The sequence below is a fragment of the Ambystoma mexicanum genome, chromosome 6q (assembly GCF_040938575.1).
Source record: "Ambystoma mexicanum isolate Mex_15411 chromosome 6q, UKY_AmexF1_1, whole genome shotgun sequence".
Classification (NCBI taxonomy): Eukaryota; Metazoa; Chordata; class Amphibia; order Caudata; family Ambystomatidae; genus Ambystoma; species Ambystoma mexicanum.
The window spans coordinates 776,066,091-776,075,302 of NC_090937.1; the positions used below are offsets into that span (position 1 = coordinate 776,066,091).

At 45.7% G+C, this 9,212-nt stretch overlaps 1 non-coding gene across 1 annotated transcript; it reads left to right on the top strand.

Moving 5' to 3' along the window:
- The first annotated feature begins 773 nt into the window (after window positions 1-773).
- On the top strand, window positions 774-935 carry LOC138517234 (U1 spliceosomal RNA). The gene has a single exon (XR_011282445.1). It is a non-coding gene; the product is annotated as a U1 spliceosomal RNA (small nuclear RNA).
- Window positions 936-9,212: the final 8,277 nt, after the last annotated feature.

The following is a 9,212-nucleotide window of genomic DNA, read 5'->3' on the forward strand; positions in this document are numbered from 1 at the left end:
ATACAGTTGCAACACAAAAAACAATAGTACTATGTTCCTAAAATACCTTAGTTCTTGTCTTTCGGATCTCAGCAGAGCCAGGCTTTTCAGCATCAGACCAGAAGCATGGGTGCCTTTGCGCTGGGCTGGGGTCAAGTCTGAGAGCAGCAGCGATGGGCCCCAATGATGCAGTTCTGTTTGGCAGTGGTGCTGATTTGTGGGTAGAAAATGCTGGGAACAGTAGGCCGTGCCAAGTGGATGGCACTGGAAGACTCAGTGACCTCTGGGCCCTGACAAGGGAATACTTGCCTTTGGCGCTGTGCAGGCTCGGCTGACACAACACGGCATATGGTTACGGCAAAGATGTCAAAGCTTCAGCATTGTCATTGAGCAGAACTCTGAGATCCAGGGGTGGTGGAGCGTCGAGGTCCAGGATGATTATGATGGTGTGAATGGGGCCAGCGCTGAGCAGATACGCTCAGGAGGGCCATGGGCCCGTGTGGGGCTGACAGGCCAGTGGGCAGACTGCAACAGGCCTGCTCAAGCCATCCTGCTATTTATACAAATCTCGGGCCGAGCAGCACCTGATGGGAGAAAGGAACTGCGCTACAATCTGCTCTTCTGCTGGGCTCTGCCTGCTGGAGCTTCCCCCTACATGCGGGACAGGCAGCTCTGCAGACGCTCAGAGCTACCGGGGATTGGGGGGTTGGGGCTGGGTCAGGGCCTGCCTTCTCACCCTCGCTTAGCGGGGCTTCCCAGAACTGACCGAACCCCTGCACTCTTGCATGCAACTCATACTTAGCTGGCAGGGGAGAATGTGATCTCAAGGGCAGATCTCCCAGGGTGAGACTTACCCATTGCACATCGGATTTGCTGACCCCTGCTATGTTCCCAAATGCGGGATACACGACTGCATTATTTCTGGTAGTGGGGGACTGCGTTCGCGCTCTCCCCCCCCAATTTATTGGTGAAAGAAAAGGTAAAGTGTGCACTAGGCCTGCTAGGTTGCATACTTTTAGATTGTGCTCACATTGCGTTTCTTCAATTAGGTTCACCTTTGGGTGGTCGCTTTCCCACATTTTATCTGTTGAATTGAATTATGCTTCTTTCATCACCACAGAAGTAATGTGTATTACAGAGATAAGCTGCCATATGTATTGGGCACACTGCACATGCTCAGGCAGCATCAATCATGCTTTGTACAGGACAATGCTGGCCTAAATTGGGAACAGCCAGCATAGACATGTTGCTACAGAGGCATATTTTGGGTACAACCAGCATGACAATGTGTTACATCAGTGACAGTGCTGTCTTACACTGTGGCCACATTGATCATTAAAATGTGTTGTGTTGTAAAATATTCTTTTCTGCTGTTGGTGACATGGAATTTTCATGTTCCCCTTTAGAACTGATTGTACACTTATGGCATTTTGGTCACCTTTTCTGCTGTAAAATGCACAATTTCAACCCCATATTTGAAAAAAAATTCTTGGGGGGGAAACCCCCCCCAATCCCTCCATAGAATCTTGTAGCTCCCTCGCTACGCTCGGTCGCCCCCACTATTTCAGAAAAATATTAACACATAGACACTGAAAGAAATCACAAGCAACTAACCTTTGATCACTGCCCATGACACCAAAAGCTATCCTTGGGACTGCATGGCCATCACTGCCTGTGATGCTATTGTGTCAAAGGTCACACAATATCGCTTTTTAATATACTGCTTTGGGTGAGGTTGTTGACTTTTGGCTCGCCGGCCCACTGGGTGACAAAAAGTTAATGCTTCGGTCCCACATTCAAAAAGGTTGGACAAGCGTGGTCTAACGGGTGTCATCAGCCGTGGCGTTAGGGGATATCCCACATCACCTGCATGGGACTGACAGAGAGATGAATGGATGTTAATGGTGGAAATGTCCTGTCGGTGATGATGGCATGTACACATTCTCAGTATTTTGTTATCACACAAGATAGTAGATGCCACAGATGACACAATGCAATATGCAATATTTGATAGACACAACCTTTCTATATTGTAAACTTTGATCACTCGTTCCTACTGAGACTGTTTTGCTTGCTCAATGTCTTCAGCCATGATATGGCCTTCAATGCTAGTACATGTCTTATTTATTTCAATTCACACAATGGTGTGTTTCTGCATGCTAGGAGCCTCATGTCTTGTATGGTGCTGACAATCAGCGTCATGCACCCGCGCTGCACGAGAGTGAAGACACTGCTGTGCACATCTGTGAAAATTGGCATTGTGCACATGGGAGTAGCTGCTACTTTCTCACAGGTGTCAATACACCCATTTACATGTCACCTTTACATAGTGTGCCAGTCCATGGGTAGGGCCTATTTCCATTAGCCAGTACATGGATTCCCGTGACATGGCAAACAGTCATGGGCCTAATGCAGCGGTAAGCTGGGTGCATTCTGGTGAGTATCTATTTAACCCCCCATTACACAGGGGTCATGCATTGGTAAATCTACTCACCCAACAGCCAGGTCTACTCTGGTGAGTGCCTATTTAACACCCCCCACTACACAGGGGTCATGCATTGGTTAATCTACCGCCCCAAAAGCCAGGTGCTCTCTCCAATGTGATGTGCCATGTAATCTGGCAACGTGGAGTTCTGCAGGACCATTGAGTCGTGTGTCTATCCCGGGAAACGTGCACAGCAATGGGTGATGATATGTTCAGCATCAGAGACCATCTGCATATTGAGGGAGTGGAATTGTTTGCTATTTCTATACACTGCCTCAATGGCATGTCTGGCAACCAACTCCACATGGGTGCAGTCTAACGCATCAATGCAATTGGGCATGCCTACAAGGGCATGGAAGGCCCCTTTGGTGGCATTGACCTGGACAGGGGTTCGGGTAGGGTGATGTGGTCTGCCACATGGCGCAGCAGTGCATCCAGTACCTGGAACAATATCCTGGACAAACAGGGTTGTGACAGCCCGTGGAGCTCCCAGACGGTGTGCTGGTATGGCTGGTTGCCAGGAAGTGTAGTTCCGACACTACCTTCAGCAAGGGTGGAATTGCAGTCCGTATGTTTATCATGTTGCAGATGTCGTCATTGATGAGGGTGACTATTGATATGATGGTCTCCCTGTCCAGCCGGTATAAGGTGTGGATTTGGTTTGGGGTCAGGTTCCAGGGCGAGAACCTGATGCAGGGTATTGGTGACTGCCTGCAGGTTGCTACATGCTGCATTTTGATGTTAGGAATGGCCAACTGGTTCCTCATTTGTGTCCCGCGCCTACGTCCAATTGCTGCTTCACCGACTGCCAGCATGGTTGTGTTGGGAGGTGGGCTGAGTGTGGGTGTGGTCCTTTTGACACATTCCCAGGGGTGAATAGTGTGCAGCTGGGCTCATTTTCTACACCTGGGGCCAGTTGCTGCTCACCTGGTACTGTTTAACGCCTGGTCTGCGGTGCCCGCATAACAGGAGCAGTGGTCACGGTGGCACCTCCATTTTTATGGCGGTGTTTCCATGTAGGCGGAGAGGCGTGGCTAAGAACCTCGGGGTCATCTTTGACTCCACACTTTCCTTCTCCTCAAACACCTTTGACGTCTCTAAAATGTCAAACTTCTTACTGCATCTCCTTAGAGGTACTCTGCCTTTTCCTCTCCTTCCCTCAGAAGTTCACAATCTCCCAAGCTCTGGTTCTCTCTAGGTTGGACTACTGTAACAGCCTCTTTCTAAATCTATCTGCCTCCACTCTCTGCCCTTTACAACTAATCCAGAACAGTACTGCGAGACTTGTCCTTGGCCTCAAGCCCTGGGAGCGTATCTCTCAAGCTCTGAAATCACTTCATTGGCTCCCAGGGGATGCACAGATGAAATTCAAAACCCTCTGCATTGTCCACATGGCTTTCTGGGGCCTGGGTCCAAAATACCATCAACTATCCATCCGTAAATACCTCCCCTCTCGAGACCTTCGCTCCTCTACCTCTAACTCCCTCTGGGCCAGTCGTTTTTCAAAGAAACAAGCTGGGGGTAGATCTCTGTCTTCGGCTGGGGCCTCTCTTTGGAACAGCCGCCCTGTCACCTTGAAACTTGAGGAGAACCATCTCTGGCTCCGGAAGCAGCTCAAGACCTTCCTCTTTACTTCTGCCTTTGCCCCTCTTCTCCCCTGCTGATCTGCTTTCTCTCTCGGCACCGTGCACCTGGCCACCCTCTGTCCTTCGGGCCCAGATACCTGCTCACCCTGCCACCCTCCTGCACTGCCTCCGGTCAACCCCTTGCACTGAGGACTGTATCTGTACCCATACAGTCCCCCACCCATTTTTCTTCTGCATGTATCAGATACACCCTATCTGACTAACCTAGCACTTTGCCACTTGCTGGCTGCACTACCACTGTTTATCGCCATTATTTATTTATGTATTTATTTATTTATTTTACTTATTATTATTCATTCTGTTCTCTCCTCTGTTCCACACTTTCTACTCTCCCCCTTCCATGCACTTTCCCCCTTTTTCCCTTTCCCATGCACTTGCACACTCTTAATGTCACTGGGCCTAGTAAGGTCGTTGTTTCTTTTTGTTCTCCCATGTCTCCCTCCCTTTGCTTGGTCGCGCTCTGAAACACTTGTGTATGAGCACGATATTAATAAAATATATCATATCATACATTGATTATATGTATCAGCAACTGCAATATATCTGACAATACATTAAGCAATAAACTAGGTATTACATCATGAGAGTGTATGGCCCTACAGTATAATCAATAAAATAGCCCCTAACGTATGTAAAGAGGATACTGCAAGTCACCACAGAATTAGACAACTTTATAAAGGATCTCAGCCTTCAGCCTCATTGCACTGTGTGGTCACTGAAATCCTCACTGACTTGCAATAGCCTTATAACCATAGTAGGGGGTATTTTATCCCAAATATAAAGATTACAATTCTCAAAAATCAATTGTTCTATTTCTTGGCCTCTTAATATTGCATAATAAGTATAATTCCCAATAAAACAATAATCAGATTTCCAGCACCCCACACCATAAGCCTCATCTTCCCAATGATTACCATTTAACATGATCTCCACATTTGCAAACGTTTTTCTACTCATAATCTTCTTCCCCTCCTTAAAGATTATTGCTTTTAACATGGGATTCTTTCTTGAACAAGTGTTCTTCTTCCTAATTCTCTTCCTCCTTATGGGCTTATGCAGATACGAAGTTTAACATGGAATTTTACTTGCAGCAGTGTTATTTCCTCACAATACAGAAAGCCTTCCTCTAGTGGACCCAGCTACTTCCTCTGTTTGTGTTCTCAAACACCTTGTGCTCACAGGCTACAGATCATCTGTCATTCTCTTTCAGTCTGTCATGTTCTGCAACTCTGTCAGTACTGGCCCATACAGTATTTTCTTTTCTTAATGTCCAGAATGGGGCAAGCTCAGGTTCTCTTTTGGAGAGATTCTCTCACCTTCTGGCTCAATGTCTCTCTTTCAACTATGGTGTTCTCCACAGTTGAAAATGAAGATGACACTGTTCACCTAAAAGTGCCATGTTAAAAGCCATAACCTTTAATGAGGAAGATCGTTATGAATAGGGACATTGAGGCTCTGCTGGGTAGTTCCTCATCCCAAGTGCAGCCAGGTTTCCCTCCTCTTTGTTCTATGATCCACTAGTCTGTCATAGCCTGCCTTCCCTCACAGGCTCACCTCAGGCAACGTGTCTGTCTTCAATGGTGCCTTTCCCATGCTTGCACATAAGCCCAAGCTGTTGGAACTGGCAATGCTTGTTTTTTAGTTTGTACATTGTCTATTGTGCCTGCATGCAACAAATGCCACACACCATGAAGTGCCAAACACCCAATCCTCCCCCCAAGCAGCGCCACCTCCCCGTCAAGTTGGGTGTAATGGTCTTCAATGGTGTTTCAGGCCTCCATGTCTTGATGGGTTCTGCTCTGGATCAACATGGAAGTGCTTCTGGAACTTTACGTCATGCCACACACTTACTCTGATCAGTGTCCCTTTTCTCTCTCTGTGGCGTGTGTGCTTGTTCCCTTGATGAATAACAGAGAAACAAGACTCAGGATAGTCCAATGTCTTTTCCACCTCCTCACATACCTTGCATGGGCCCTAAATGCTGCCTATCTCTGTATGCGTGATTTCTTGTCACTTAAGGCAATTAGAAAGGACAATAAAGCTAATAATCTACTGAGAATGGATAAAAAGGCAAATAAAAGACCTAGACATGTCAACATGTAATCGTTCTGCAGACTATTGGGAGATATAAACCAAGGTAGTGAGACAAGCCAGCAGGCGAGAAAGGGGAATTCCAGCAACACCACTTTCTTCAGTAGTCTGCACTTGGAAATGTTGAATGATCACAAGTACTGTGAAGCCACATTGTTCATGATTAATTAGTTCTTTGCATGCTATTGATATAACAAAACACAACAATGAGGCCATTGCAATTGTTTTGGGATGCGTCACCATTGACTGCAGACATGGGATTGGAGGAAGTCCGACAATGCCTAACGCACTGGACTGCAATCATTTGCCTCTTCTTATTCATAACTTTAGGTTCTGGCTACAATACATGTGGCTAGGTGACACCTATGAACCAAAACCTAAAAATGCATCTCTCTTTCGCCCCATCCCATCTCTATCCTCATCTTGCCTTTCCCTCTCCTCCCTCTTGCACTGTTTCCTGCAAAAGAAAAAAGGTATCTGTTACCCTTTCTACACACCTTTGATGCCCGGCTCAAATTTCCCGTTCCTCCACGTGTTGCTTTATCTACTCCCCATTCTTAGTACAATGGAAAAGAAAAGAGCATTAGCCACACCTGGCAACAATAATGAACAACAATGCCTGCTGGGCACCCTCATGCTCCCCATAGTGGTGGCCTACATGGCATCAGAGTGGGAGCAATGAGATCCACGCCTGCCAATCTGCCCTCTGGTTCAACAGAATTGCAGGAGTTAGCAAGAGTAGAGCTTTTACCTATTCCTATAGGCTAGGAGAGTCAAAGTGTTTTCTACTTTTAGAGCCAATGGTAGGTTATAATCCAAATGAACAATCCGTACACAACATATATATTATGTAGCTTGACCTGTTTTGTAGCAAGCATATCATCTTTAGGTGGTAGTCTTCTCGGCTCAACCAATTCATAGAAAAAGGCATTCAACTGACCAGCAAAGCTACACCCAACGGTACATCAATGTGCCTGTCCCTCCATCTCTCATTTGAGCACATGGGTGCTCATGTTTCTGAAACATAATTTGGCAGTGGGGACCTGATAGATCTGCACTCAGGCCTAGCAGGTTCTTGCTGCCAACATTTCTGTCATTTGCACGGCAGAGTACAAATTTGCAGGACAAAAGGTGGCGTTCATGTGAACTTTTGCACTCCACCGTGCAAAGTGAGTAAACACTGCCTGGAATGCTTGCTATCTTGATAGTTTCTGGGGTCTGGGGAACAGAGAGCTTTGGGGCTTCCCATAAAACCCACGTCCTTCTCCCACCCCTCTGAAACCCATGTCACCCCCCTACTCAAAACCCATGCCCTCTCCCAATCCATTAAATTAAGGGATTACATACCTCATATCAAATTCAATAGAAATGTGTCTAGCCATTAAATAAATTAAAGAGTTGTTAATAAAATATAAACATTACACAGTTTCCTCAAGACAATGCTATATTGACAACTGTTAAAATTAGCAAGGACTGACTGGTGCTGGAGGTAGATGTACTATGGATTTCTGGATTCTGTTCTGCTCGGTTAGGCTGAAAGTAGACACAACCTCAATGAAAAGGGACAGAGCCCAAGGGAAAAATCCCTCCTTGTGTTGTAAAGCAGATGAATCTGTATCCTGGATGGCAGTGGTAATAGGATTTCTTCAGCAGAAGGGGAATCTCCACGGAGCACAGAATCCAGGCAAGCGTAGCACAGGAAACAGCCAAGCAAGCAGAGAAAAAAGAGAAGCAAGGCTAATATTGGAGCCCCGTACTGCCGTGAGCAGAAGACCGAACAGCTGAAGGCCGAGAGAAGGCAGCAGGCAATAGGTAAAAAAGGTGACCAAGACAAGGAGAGAAAAGAAACTCGAAGGAGCAAAGAGCATGCACACGGCCCAGGAACAGGAGAAAATAACAAGGAACAGCGTCAATGCTTGCCAAAACAAAGCAACGCAAGGAGCTTACCAGTAAGAAGCTCTATATGCAGTATCTGATGCCGGCAGTGCTGTGTGGAGCTCCCCTGTCTTCTGCTCCGCCTCCTTGGAATAAGCTAGACTGCTTATTCAGACTTGATTTCCTGGGAGAACGTAGCACCATCATGAAGGGGCATAGAGCCCACGAGGATATTTTTTCCTCCACCGTTGCTGTAGGGACATTGGTTCCTAACAAAAACATTTTCTCTTTGTTTTTAGAATAATATAATCATTTTAAAAGAAAATAAAGAAAATTATTTTTAAGCAAGCATCTAAGTCGTGTTTGTTTGTGGGTTTGTATGTGGCATTGTTCTTCGGGACGTAGCTTCTCATGAACAGTGTGGTCTGGCGTCATGAATTTTGCATGGAATATTCTTTATTTCATTGCCGAAGTAATGCAAATATTTCTAGCTCGATATTTCATCCCGTTTCTGAGATAACTAAATTGTTTTGGTTATTGAGCATTATGGTTTGTGCTCATCATCGCGCTGTCTGCACTGAACTAGTCTTGCGTTATTTTTGTTTTCTAATTTCTTTAGAAGAGAGTGAGTGCCTGTTTCTTTTCATTGATTTACTTAGCAATAAACTCAATACATGTTATTTTCACTAATTAATTGAACACCAAATTTCTATGTAGCTCTGAATTAAATTCTCAAATGAATATCGTATTTGGAAGCTTACTCTGATTATTTGCAGTGTATGTTTAGCAGCGACAATGGCCACCACTAGTTCATCAAAAGTCCTAGGCTCAAATACATTATCAAATGCCTTGTTTAAAAGTGCACAGCGGGAGTGGTTGAGTATTTCATCTATTCTGTTTGAGTAGATCTTGAAATGTCATCAATTTCCAGAATCATGGTGGGTGGCGCACTTTGTCCCAATTTATAAAAAAGGTCCAAGGTGCTACCCCAGAAAATACCGACCAACATCTATTCTGGATACAGACAGTAAAGTGTTTGCCGCCCTGATTCTTGGCCATCTAGAATCATGGATGGCACAGTCTGGACGTCTGCAATTGTGGGAGACAAATGAATACCACCTTAAATGGTATAGTAC